The sequence below is a fragment of the Diadema setosum genome, chromosome 4, assembly GCF_964275005.1.
Source record: "Diadema setosum chromosome 4, eeDiaSeto1, whole genome shotgun sequence".
Classification (NCBI taxonomy): domain Eukaryota; kingdom Metazoa; phylum Echinodermata; class Echinoidea; order Diadematoida; family Diadematidae; genus Diadema; species Diadema setosum.
This window is the reverse complement of record NC_092688.1, coordinates 19296291-19310631: the sequence shown is the minus strand read 5'-3', so window position 1 is coordinate 19310631 and position 14341 is coordinate 19296291. Positions and strand designations below refer to the sequence as shown.

The following is a 14341-nucleotide window of genomic DNA, read 5'->3' as shown; positions in this document are numbered from 1 at the left end:
AGTCCTTTTAAATGTTCTTTTCAGCCAGTTAACAAAGCTTGTTTACAAATGTGTTTAAATACCCAGTATAATGTCTGATGCTACTTAACATGATTTTGGGCATCGGAAAGGAAACTGGGTAATCACACTAACATCTCTAGAGACATTTTTCTTCTTTTTTTTTTTTTATTCTGGGCACACACTTGTTGTCTATTGAAATATTGTCATCCCTAAAATATGCTGGGAGGTGAAGCATATGTTGCCTTTTGCCAACAAACCATGTGCACTTCCCATGCATCAATAATGTTCATACTCTTGTATGTGATCAAATGTGTGTTTTATTGACATGCCATGGAGTTGTATTCATGCTGCTGAATGAAATGCTATTTGCAGTTTGTAGTCTACAGCCTGCAATGAGTCTCATTTTAGGATCTTGTACTTACGACCCTACATCTCTGATGATGGCGAAAAATGGTCTTCACAAATGCAGTATTTTTGCTGTCTAAAAATGGCCACATACACTTCTCATTGTAAAGATACCCCTGCCTAATTGCACACAGACATCATGAAATATTGTATGATGCATGGAATAACAATGGTGACTGCTCATTTTAGCTTATACATTACAGACACAATATAATTCTGTCAGGAACATAAAACAGGATGCAAATTCATGCTAATGCATGGAGCCTGTAAAGTCTCATCCGAGCAAGATATGCCATAGACTTTAGCTACTTACACCTTGGGGAAATCACTGTACAATGATATTAGTTTCATCAGTGTGCTTTGGACACTGTAAGTCACAATTAAAATGTTTGTATCTTCCATCAGTATGATACCAGACTTGGAATCCAGGGACTACAGTACTTATAGACAAAAGACTAAAACGAACAAACAAACAAACACACAAAAAACACAAACAAACCCCAAAATCTGAACTCTATTTTTATGTAAAGAGGATCCTTCTTTCTGAGCGAGTCGAGTCTGGGAAGTGAGGCTGTGCCATACATGACACATTGAATCATGACCAGACAATGGGGATTAGCGATCCTTGAGACTAAATTAGGAGGAGAAGGGACGGTCTGCTCGAACCACCTTTTCTTTGGGGAGAGATGGCCCGTGAACGGATGATTGAATACATCCTCCAGCAATGACTTGATATCAACAACAGGTTTGCAGGAACACCATCATCAAATAGATTATATCATACATGCACCATATTACGCCTACTATCTGATCTTAGAGTCATTTTCATCACTTTGTTATCAACCTAAATAGCCGAGTGAAGCACAATTCTGGGTTTTGACATCGTTGTTGTTTTTTTTCCTTCTTCTTCTGGTTAAGTCTGCCTCCTTCAGTAAGCTGAAAATTTTTGCATATTCAAAGTAAAATTCTACATCAAAATTTTCTTGTAACTGCTTTTGTTATTGTGTGAGTAGCTTTTCTCATATTGTATTGTGTGTTGGTGTTATAATGATTTAATGGATTTACAAGGGATATAACAGGTTCATATATTTTTCAAATTGTTTACCTTCTGAATCAAACACACATTAGCTTAAAAATATTCATGATCTCTAGTTCGACAAGACACCTGCAATTGTTAATGATGTATATGACCCAAGCTTAACAGGTATTTTCATGAAACAATGTTAAAAAGAAGTCAGTTACCACTATATTTCATTTTAAAGCAATTGACATCATAATTATCTTAATTCAAAGACCACAGAGACATAGAAATATGGCAAAATGTATTTATGGTATCAACAACATTCAATTACAACCCAACACTGAACAAAATAGGAAAAAGGAGAATCATGCAATGTTGATAAAGCAATTAAGTTGTATGTATTCCTTACATATCTCTTGGGGCTCTATCTTCCAGAACATCTTGGCCAAACCAGTAAGAAAGTGGGCGTCTGTATGTCATCTATTGGATCCTTGTCTCTCCAGCTCAACACTCTGTGCTGTGGGTGGGAAAGAGAAAGGAAGGGGGGGGGGGGGGGAGAGAGAGAGAGAGAGAGAGAGAGAGAGAGAGAGAAGAGAGTGATGGGAAGAGAGTGGAGAAAAGGAGAGATGTTGGGATCCAAGAGAGGAAAGAGAAAGATATAGAGAAAAGGGAGAGAATGAAGGAGGAGCAAGGGGAGAGATAAAAAGTGTGGGAGAGATGGAGAAGATGAAGGAAAGAACAAGAGATGGAGAGCGAGTGGAGAAGAAGGGAGGATGAATGACAGGGAGATGGAAAGGATAGAGGGAAGAAGAGGAGAATGGGGGAACGAGAGATGGAGGAAGGGAGAAAGGAAAGACGGGGGAGATGGTGAAGGCAAAAAGAGAGATTGAGAGATGGGGGTAGAATGGAAAAGGAGATGGGAAGAATGAATGAAGGTAGGAGGAATAGAGGGAGAAGAGAAGGAGAGATAAGAGAGGAAGGAGAGATAAGAGAGGGAGATGGGGAAGGGAAAGAAGAGAATGAGAGATGAAGGTAGAGTGGAAAAGGAGAAGGGAGTAATGAATGAGAGGACAATGAATGAAGAGGTAAAAAGGAGAAAGGGATGAGAAATAGATGGAGGGGAAGAGAGATAAGGGAGAGAAGGAAGGAAAGATAAGACAGCAAAATAGGGAAGGGAAAGGAGAGAATGAGGGATGCAGAGAGAATGGAGTAAAAGAAGGGAGAGGGAGAGAGAAATATGACAGATATAAAGAAGAAGGGAAAGACAAGCAGAGGGAGGGGGTAAGAGCAGGGAGAAGTAAGAAAGGGAGTTGGGGAAGGGAAAGAAGGGAATGAGGAATGAAGAGAGAATGGAACAAGAAAAGGATGAATGGGATGGAGATGAATGAGAGAAATAGAATGAAAAAAGAAAGAAAAATGACAGAAAGAGGAGGGAGGGGAGGGTGGGAGAGATGGAGGGATAGATGGAAGAACAAAACAGGACAAACCAGAATAAGTTCTATATACATCAGTCACTCCTCAATTGCAGGCAATTATCACATAAATAACCCAATAAATGTCAGTGATTTTAGCAGAGATCAATCCATGCTAAAACCCGATTGCTTAATCATATTTATCAAAGATTACATATGAATAAAATCCCCATGATCATGCCTTCTTGTTATATCTGACATAATTTTGTTTAGCAGAATTTGCTCACGAGCATTCTTTTAAGTTTTCCGTGAAGATGCATGAAGTGTCACATATAAGAGGCGAAAAATCATAATACATTTCATATCAAAACTGTGGAAGCTTTCTTTCAATTGGCAAAATAATTTGTAGATGGCCAGTCCTAATTGTGATTACTTGTCATAACCATTCTATTAAGTAAGATTTCAGGCAAAAGTCGCAAGAGCAAATTTCCTCCTAGGCCGGGTACAAAGATTTTGACCATTATTTTTGTCGATTTGGGTTTTTTGCAGAAATCGAATCTTTGATATGTTTTCTACCTCTACACTAAATTTCATAGCATAAGACTAAGTTTTTCCTATCGAAAATGGAATTTTAAGCACCCTATGTTTGATCGCACTCGTCAGTTTCGAGCTTCTTTCGAACGCCGCGCCAATATCCTCAGCGTTGCTACGGCGCAGGGTCTCGTATGCGATTGGCTGGTGCGTCGCATACATTTACATAATTCGGCTTTCGGAGACACCAGTTGCAGCGTTTGGGGAATGCTTTGTCCACGCGTGCACGATTATCGGTACATGCTCCATTGTTCTCGGTATACTGGTTTATATACGCTCGCTCTGTAGTGCGTGCTCTTCGTTTGGCTTTCTATCCAAACTATTCTACTGCAATGTTCGATAACGGAAGTGAAACAAAAATCATGTAGCATGACATAATCGTGTGAAAAGAAAACTAAATATTCTCAAATTTGTCTACTTGTACATGTAGTAAAAATTATGACAGCAGCAGACTGACTCAATGGAAGGTAGATGAGAGGAAAGGAGCGGTCACATGTGACCAATTATATTCAAATACAAGTACTACACGTCAAGATCCCACCAAACTAACGAGTCGTGTTTGTTTGTTTGTTTGTTTTAATTTAATGAGCACCACCGAACAAAGCAACATATCCATGTCTTGTAGGCAAAACAAACAGGAAGCGTGACCCTTGCCAGCACTAGCAATTTTCTGCTTTTAAAAGGCACCACAATGAAAACGCGATTTGTAAATGTGTGGATTCGCCACCTCTCCTGTTACATGCACACGGCCATTTAATTGAATGTGGATGCCATTGCGTATAACGTGAAATGCGTGCACCATACACATGTACATTGTACATGTACACCACATCGTGCAATTATCGTATTCGCCATCTTGAAAGACGTAATGGTAAACAAACCCGAGCGAAATGCATTGTTTATCGGCTCCATACGCTGAGCTCCATGGAAGGTGCCCGGGAAATTTGACTCTCTCAGTGAGCCAATCAGAAGGCGATGTGGTTGCTAGAGGCGGAGCGTAACATCGATTGGCACCATCGTACGGATGGGTGATTCTCCCCTCGCATCGCCGCTCGGACATTGTCTTTGAGAAAGAGGTGAATCTTCAAAGCCTGTTTTCTGGCAATTTTGTCAGGCTAACAACTTAAAAAGTGCATTTTATTTCTCTTTCTATGCCCACTTATGGTGCCGAAGAATACAAGTGTTTTACATCAATGCAAAGCTTAGGAAATGGGGAATGAGATTCAGTGAAAAAATGAATTTTCAAAATTCCCGACTTTTGCCCGAAAACGTTGTCGCCGGTCACATATGGTCTAGTAGTTTTGTGTTTTACATAATATCTTTGTTTTCTTTTAAATTTGCTTTTTGTTGTTTTCCGTTCATTTGACATGCAGTATATGGATGGGTGGGTAGTATCGACCAAGATCAAACAGGTTACACAAATTATTTCACACAGGTTGTTTGTTTGTTTGTTCACTGTTGGGTGATTGCTTTTGTTCTTGCCAAAAATGTCTGTCTGCAGAGGAAGTCACGAAGATTGATCTCCAGCCAGTCCAACAGAATGAACAGTGTCATTTGCATAGTGAGCCCTCTTGTGGTAATGAAGTGCAGAGTTTGAAATTGGGTTTGTGCAGATGTATCTGATTAATGAGAATCCAGTTTACTATGTATTGAACCTACGGGGATTTGTCTGTAAGGAGTAAGATGAAGGGTTAATCAAATACATATTGATTAAATTGTACAGTTAGCATGTTACCACTGACATTAATAGTGGATACATGGGGATGGAGAATAGATTTACATTGAGCTTGTGAACTTTCATGACAATCCCTCTCTCAAAAAGTAATAATAGCAAAAACAAAAACAATTGACTGTAATAAGCTATCAGGCACTGCTACATTTGTAACATTTATACAATTGACCTTAGTGACAAGTTGGAACAGGTATCGCCATCAAGAAGAAAAGTCCATCACAACTTCTTTCATAGCATGAATTTGTAAAATTTCAATACATGTTATATTACCATAATGATATACTGTAAAACGAGGAATGTTCGCGTGCATTTTAATTTTGTGAATTTCGCGAGAGCCAAGATTTGCAAAATTAAAATGCACAGGAAAGTTCTACACTATACACATTGAATGTTGGAGGCAACTCGCGAAAATTTCATGCCGCGAAAATATTGTGTTTTACAGCAACACATTATGCTCATCTGATACATGATTCCATGTATCATTACAAAAATGGTAAATGGTATGAATTTTATTGCAAGTTGTAATTTCAGCAAACGATAAAGTTTGATAAAGTTGTGCCAACAAGTGACAGAAAAGCTCGGACAGATGCTGTGTAGAAGCTGTGCAGAGACACCTTAAAATGTATCAGAGAAACAATGAACTTCTCTCCATTCTTGTGAAGTACAGACAATCGGCAAAATAATGCACGTGCAACTTGGCACTGGCACTTCCTCACATCACGAACAATGGGCAACGATAAATATCAAATCACAGAACTTCCACGCACTTTTGTGTTTGAGTGCCCACAAGACTTTGGACTTTGTGAAACGCGCCTGCCAATCAAGCCAGGTAAACAGAATCCTGTCTTTATTTGAATTAAAGTGCACATCTGCAAGATGAAGGAGGACGTTACAGCCCAGTCCCACTAGTGTTTAGGAAGATTTGTGTATGAACGTTGGTTTACATTCGCTAAACATCCGCAATATTCGTGAAACATGCCTGTATGAGTCGGCCGACATCCGCACACGTCCTCAATTATCCGCAGAGGCATGTTTTTCCATTGCCAGGACTTTTGAGCTGCACAAAATTTTGGTTGCGGATGTTTAGGGAATATAAACCAATTTTGTGCGCAATTCATACGCATTTCTTCCTAAAACGCCAGTGGGACTGGCCGTTATATACAACCATTCAAAGAGAGAAATGAAAGAGTATCAAGCAGTTTTTGATCATCTTCTTCTTTGGAAGATTGATAGCTAAAGAACATTTTAATGGGGATAGAGTCACCAAGCAGGAAGTGATGCTAGTCTTACAGATGGTTTTGCCATGGTAACCAGCAATCTAAAGAATATAAATGTGGAGGATAAAATAAACTGTTTAGAGCCAGAGTACCCTTGTATTTTAACAAATTCTGTGGAGCTAACATTATAACCCTTCCATTATCATAGGGGTTACCAATTTGCAAATCACCTTCCATTATCAAAAATGTGATCTAACAGTAGAGCAAACACTATAACCCTTACGGTATCGTAAAGGTTACCAATTTGCAGATCACCTTCCATTAAACTGTGATTGTATGGGTTCCAACATAAATTTGTGTTAAAATCAACACCTGGATGTATTTTCACACTATCATTAGTATTGTTTATTCTAAACAGAACAAAATACAAAATAAGATAATGTGAGACTCACAAGGTATGTGATTATTAAAAAATACAAAATAAATTGAAAATTCACTCAAAGTTTTATGGATTTGAAAATTACATGGTTACTCTTTAATTTGCAGAAGATATTTGGAAGCTACAAACTTTAACTTTTCAGGGGGTGAATGATTCAGTATTTAGAAGTGATTTCAGTATGACATATTTTCCACTAAAAATGAATGAAAATGTAGATAAAACTGCTTTGCACACATCGATACCTGCAAGTTTTTCATCATCACTAGCAAATGATGATGCCCATGGTAAAACTGGTAAAAGTGTGTGGCTTTCAGTTATTATTCACAAAGTATGAGAAAACCCAATAATCATCTCAACACTATGAATAGTACAAGCTTTTGCCTTTTTTAATATAAAGTAGCCACACATTGGCCTATTTTAGCATTACACATCACATTTTTCTCGTGAGAATTTATGCCCTTAATGATATTAACATGCCTTTCAAGACTCTTATCTGCTACTGACAACAAAGTTATCAGCACTTCAAACCCCTTTTAGCACTTGACTGGAGGATAATCTTTGGACCTGCCAAACAACACTGTTTGATCGATTAGTAAGAACTCCGCAATGTTTCCAAACTCGTATTGTGTCTTTCATCAAAAGCTGTGTGTAGATCACTTAATACACCCTGCAGGGAGAGGTTATTTCTCAATTAAGATTTGTGTATACATCACTAAACTCCCATCGCCTCGGTGATCTTCACTGTTTCCATCCCAAAGACAAATACTGCCAGACCTTACCTGTGAAACAGGGCACAGTAGTGTTTGGTGTGCAAATGAGAAAATGGCAACATTTTACATGATCCTGGCCAGTGCATATTGATGCTTGCATTTGCAACACTTCTTGGAAACTCTTTGTTCTTAACTCCCCAAAACCATTACAATTATTTGCCTTATATGCATGATATTCTGGCCATCTTAATGATATCCTTTTTTCCCCATTCAAAATAAACCAGCGGTCACTTTCAGGAGACTGCAATACTGTACCCTTGACATGATGGTGAAATCTCAGTGAAAATTATAGGCTATGGGTAATACATCTCTGTTATTGCCACTGAAGAAGAGCTAACTCTCCCATGCTATATATCTGATGCAGTATTTGGTACCCTTGGGTACCACCTAAAAATTCACGATTTTGTTGAACTACTCTGTACCTTTAGTAAGAAAATGAATGGTGGGAAGAAATTTGTGGTGCTTTGTGCCAGAAGAGTTTGTTGTGTTGGTAGAATCTCAACACAACAATAAATGAATGCTATTACATCAAATAAATCTTGAAATGTAATATTTCTTCTCTTTTTCTCTCTGATCTTGGAACCAAACAGCATAGTGCTATAACGTCCTGTTGTTATATTGGCAGGATAGGCACTATAGGGCATACAAGTGCAGCTCTGCAGCAGTACTCAGCAGTAGTAGTGCCACTTGTACTAAACTACGCATTGTTGTCCACAGACTGAATAAGATTAAGAAATCATGGGCCAAGTTTGCTGATTCAAATCAATTCAAATGAGATTTCATTTCCAATAGCACATTTTCGTTGATGCAACTTCAAGGAAAAAATACAATATATACAGCAATAGATATATGCGTATACATGTGAAACTTATGTTCAAAATGATTGTGCTATTGGAAAAAAGAGGTCCACATAAAAGACACACTTGTAGATAGTATTATTGAAATGATCTCTTTCAGAATAACTGCCAAAAATTACAATAACATTGAAAAAAAAAATATTATTATCATGGTAATTACATTAAAAACATGTCATAACAGGGATGAATTGGCATTGAAATCATTATAACTAACTGCTAAAATTGGTTGCCATAATAGGAGTGTGATTGTACAAATAGTGAATGGTCACAAGTGCAGTGATACAAGATTTCACAAAAAGTGAAAGATAGAGGCGCTCTATTCAATGAGGTGAAGTCGAGTTGAATAGTGCGCCTCATCTTTTACCAAGTGTGAAATCTTGTTCCATTGCTCGAGTAAATACCATACACTGTTTGTGTTATACAACACCTCGGACGTCAACAGATGTGGTCCACGCAGATTCTTGAATTTAGCACAGAAATGGCAACCATTTTCTGTGAAAGACGAATGTGTAGCTGCACAGTCACAGTCAGCCATGTGTACATATGTACACAGAACCGATCAGTTGCAGTTGTTTACAAAAATGAGTGATAAATGTACACGCTTTTAACGCGTTTGTAAGTGTTGAGTGCGCACAGCAATTGTTTGTTTATTGTGATATCAGAGCCATGCAATGAAACAAAAACTTCGAGTCAATCATGAGTTTAACACGGGAGTCTTAGCCACGCGCTATCCATTTTTGCTCATACAAAATTGCACGGTTGACAGTCACAGTGTGCGATGGTACTTTTAACTGAATGTCACATGATGGGTCACTGACCAATTGGATAGTTATATACATTCTTTTTAGGTGTTGTATGATACTCAACACCATAACCCGGGTATGAGGGTATCCCTGGTTACGGCAAGGAGGTACTAGCGAACCTCCTTGGTTACGGCATGCTGAATCATATACCACCTGTGAATGATGCAATCATTGTCATCAAAAAAAGATTTACAAACTTAAAGATTGATTAGCCCTGTTCCAGCACATACTTAGGTTGGTGTGATAGGTGTACTATCTCTGGAACATTCATAACTAATCTCATAATTCTCCTTCCATTGAAATGATATGAAAATAATGTATTTGATGATGTCTAGATCTTAATGTAACTCTGCTGGTTGATCAGTACTTACCATATGCAATTATTTTCTACAGCATGTGGATTTTGGTGACTAAACTGCAAAACTTGAAACTGAAAGTCATAAAATGCAATTGATAGTACAAGTTCACAAATATTAACTGCAACCTAAAGGTCCAAAGTACTTTATAGAAGAATCAATGGAGTGCTTCTGGATATTGACTCACTTTTTGCTCACTCCCCTTTTTTTTTCTCTCTCTCTCTTTCTCTCAGTTCCATCTCTTGGAATTCTTTGCTTTCTTTGATTTTCTTACAAATTTTCTACAAATCTATTATCAATACAAGGGTCCACATTCCAGGAATGCCCTGCGCAAATTCATCAATTCGAAAAGCATTACTAACTAAGTGTGCATTTTTTGTACTTGTGCATGGCTAAAACTTCTTAATATCAACTGCAGGTCTTCACATTTATGTTAATCCCAATCATACAAAAAACTTGTTTCGTCACACATTGCGCAATATTTGACAAAGTTTGTGTGGCTTTTTTGTTGTGTGTGTATGTGTGTGTGTGTGTGTGTGTGTGCGTGTTTCTTTTCTGTGTGTCTGATTTCAGAATCATATATCTGTGTCAAAACAGATTTCATAATGTAGTCTTTGCATCCTCATATTCCTCCTAATCAGGTTGTTGAACAGGGGGCAAAATCATATCACCCAACCTTGAATCCTTCTGGATGTATTTTCTTTCAGTTCATTTTTTTTTCTCTCTCTCTCTGTTATTTGGCGGTCACTGAAATTCTCACCAGTGTATTAGACTGCCAACAGTGATTTGAGACTAAATGGATTGACTCACAGTAGGAACACTGAAAATGAAATCATCATAATCAGGTGGAATTCCACAACATGTCAGGATCTGAACGTGGCGGAGACATGTGCAGCAGCCATCGGGAAAGAGCCCAACTCAATTACGAGGTTTTCTTTGAAAAAGGGGCTCTTCTTTCTCTCTCCATTCTATTCTAATGCCTTCACATTATACCCAGAGTGCAATGTCTTCACCCTGTACATGGTACATCTGAAAACCATGTGCTCTCGCATGACCGTACAGTTTCCTTGTTTTCAAAATATGAAGTTTCATCGTAAAATGAGTTAACTTCATTCTTGTCAATTTGAGATATGTGTACTTGCGCTTAAACCTGCTTTAGAAAAAAATTATAACAAATGAAAGGGAACATTTTTAATCATGATTGACTTCAAGAATATTCATTAATTGTTTATATGCAGCAAGTTAGGTATTAATGAAAGCATGAGATTACTAAGCAGCGGGGTGAAGGTTGAGGTGTGAAGTTTCTTCAATTTCTCCCTCCACAAATTAAATTTATAGAGGGAGACAAATAGAAGAAAACTCACACATGAAGTTTAATAGGTATTATTGGAAAGGTTTATTTTGCTCTATCTGATGGTAGACTTACTTTGAAATGATTTAAAAAGACACTTAACCTGTATTGTGATCAACCCTTTATATGTGTCCATAATGAATGCAGAGCAACTCAATTACAATATTGTTGCAATTCTAATAAAGTTGGACTGTCATCAGAAAGATATTACATCTGTGAATTTCAGTCAGTTTAATAGGTAACAAATACCCCTTTCAGTATCCCTCTTGGCTCGGACCAGGAGCGGACCAGGAGCGGACCAAGTCGAAAATTTTGAGTTTATGAATGGGTGGGGGCCAAAGTGGCCCGCGCCAGGTGCAGACTATTTTGGCGCTTCTGCAGCTAGCACCAGGCACGGACAAGGCGCGGGCTTGGCGCTGATCGAAGAGTTTATGAACAATAGCAGCGCCAGGTGTGGGCCAAAATTCCTTTCATGGTCAAAGGTGGTCACAGCTTATGCTGCTCAGCTAATAAGCACGCGGCACGCACATCAAATATCGCGCGAAAATGCACTTCCGCTCTGTCCATGAGGTGTTCAGTTACCATGGCAATTATCTCTTACTTGACCGAGTTTATGAATGGGTCATCGTAAAAGCAGCGCGGCTCTGCTATAGTTACTGAATGTAATTTTTACTGCTTGGCGCGGGCTAATTTAGCTCGGACCAGGAGCGGGCCAAAAAGTCATGAGTTACTGAATGCGGTAAAAGTTATACTTGGTCTGGGAAATCAGGGATGTAGTGAGCTCAGTTACTGGATGCAGCAGCTGCTTAAATAGAGCTTGTAGTGTTTTTTCCCCCAACTGACAAAATTAGCAAATGTTTGGGGATATTTGTTTGTATGAAAGAAAAAACAGAGTATAGGAGGATATGTGGTAAAAATGTGTTTCTTGATGCAGCATGCAGTAAGTAAACAGCCTACAGTATTGAAACAACTATGAACGAATGTCATCATCACTGTAACAGAGCCTATTACTGTCTAACCACACATTTTTGTGAGGAGCCAAGATTAGCAAGAGGAAAGTGCACATGAAAAGTTTTGTCTACCCAATCTATCAAATGCCAGTGCCACAGTTTCATGCCGCAAAATAGGCCGTTGGCTCTGATTTGCAAAAGCTACATGCCGCCAATGTTTCTGGATTTACAGTACCACGTACCAGTACATGTAGTAGGTTTTGCCCCACTTTGGTCCTTTGACATGATATCAATGTCAAGATTAACTTTCTTTCATTTGTCTGCACTTACTTCGATGTTTTCTTGCTCTGTGTTCTTTTCTGTTATTTTTTCTTTTCTTTTTTTTTTTTTTTTGGGGGGGGGTTGCATTTTTTGTACCTGTACATTTACTAATAGTGCATTGGGAAAGACTGTTTCAGATGAAAGAAGCCGCTTGTATATTAGACTCCATTCGGTCATAAACGTTGTGATTCATAGCCAGGATTTACATCAGTGAAATGAGCCTATAAGCATTAATTTGCATTTATTTCAGATAAAGAATGATAAACAACAACAAAATACACTTTCTCTTGAATATGTGCAAATGTGCAAAGAAAATTGTGCAGATATTTTTGTGGGTTTTAGAATTCGTGCTAGCCAGAAGTAGTGCAAAATACAAGGAAATTAATGTACTGCAAAATTTTTCTGCAATTACAGTAGTTGTAAATTGTTGATAATCATGTAAATTGTTAATTTGTATCCTCAGGAAATCATCAAATACTGTCACAAAGAATGAAATCAACAAGCCAGAACAAACTAATCCCCTTGTGTACAAACTGAGAAAAGAGATAAAAGTAAGGATGGAAGATAGTTTACACTTGACATCCATGCAGGAGTAATATTTAGAAAAATGTCCTGAGGTGAAAATATAACTCCCAAGCGACTGTCAAGTATTATATTACACAATAAATGAGGCTATATATGTTATACTTCATGGTCTACATAAATACCCATATTTCATTCCAGCCCCGTTGGCAGGCAGGCAAATTCTTGAATCATATTACCTGAAGTGATGTCACTGCTTGCATCATAAAGATTTCAATCCTCGCTGCATTAGTCATGTGACTGTATCATGACCAATCACTGGCAAATATTTATGTAGACCATTTCACATAATGGATAGATAGGACACATACTTGCTACTTTCATTTGTTGACCTGTTAACATGTTATGTCAGCAGTTTTGGAAGATTAGACTCAAATGATTTGGATCCTTTGGAGCTACCATACACTTCAATTTCCACAAATATCTAATTAGGCAGCCATATTGAGTCAGTGATCATAGAATAATCAGAGGTATCAATTTATTCTTTGATTACACTGTTCTGTAGTGTACAATCAAGCGACTTTCCTACCCCCCCCCCCCCCCCCCCCATTAGTCTTTATACCTTACTCTTTATTTGCTAGGTCTCATGCCGAGTACCAAGCAAGACTGGTTAGAGACTACAATAAACCTGGTCAGCAGCCTCATGGGTCAACTCCTGGACAAATGCAATGACCACTGGCAATGCTGAAATTTCTTTCCTTTTCTTTTTTTTTTTCGGAAAAATTTCAGAAGAGAGGTGGATGTTGGTTGCCATGAGGCCACAGAAGATCCTACCAAAGACCCTGGAGAATGACACATCTCCCCCAATGACCTCACTGAACTGAAACGTGAGACGACCCAATATTTGTGGAGGAATTTTCTGTGCCGCTGGCGCGAATCGGGGCTCATGTCGGCCAGTCCCCCGGTAACCAGGCAGCTATTCCTGGTCGTTGGCTCACCCCCTCGTCCTGCGCTGCTCCTCTTTTTTTTTCCCTCCCCCTCCAGGTCGTGCCGAACGAACACCGAGACTTGGCGTGGTGGGGGAACAATGGCAATTATTCTCTCGCTCTCGCTCTCTCCCACTCTTTCCCTCCTAAATTCATCTCTGACATGCACTGCAGTTGATACATCAGAGCAGGCAGACTCGCGTTAACTAGCCGTGAAGTAACGGAATGTGCATAATTCTTTTAGCCTCTCATCACGAATATCATGTATTTACTTTGGCCCAACCACATGGGGAATAAATGGGAAAAGTTCATCTGAGTTCTCGAAGAAGACTGGGCGTAGATGGGAGGTGCGTGGTGGTAGGAGGCCAGTAGATGGAACCCTAGCTGCATGGACTGAAATCAGTTTAAACTAATTCTGTAGCAAGGTCTGTGCTATAGCAAAGCTTCTTCTTCTTTTTTTAAACCAAGCTATGAGATTTTCCAATCCATACCTTCCTCTATATGACTATGTTCATGCAATGACAGTTGCCTTTTTAACTTCCTACTTCAAACAAAAACAAAATACAGGTGTAATATTAAAGAATGATTTAAAAAGTCACATATTTAAA

General features: G+C 38.6%; 1 long non-coding RNA gene across 1 annotated transcript in view; it reads right to left on the bottom strand.

Annotated features, from left to right (window-relative positions):
• Positions 1–14341, bottom strand: part of LOC140227490 (uncharacterized) — a 32114-nt gene that overhangs the window by 1216 nt on the left and 16557 nt on the right. The window contains exon 2 of the long non-coding RNA XR_011901053.1: positions 1836–1943. This is a non-coding gene — a long non-coding RNA (uncharacterized lncRNA). The remainder of the gene's footprint in view (positions 1–1835; positions 1944–14341) is intronic.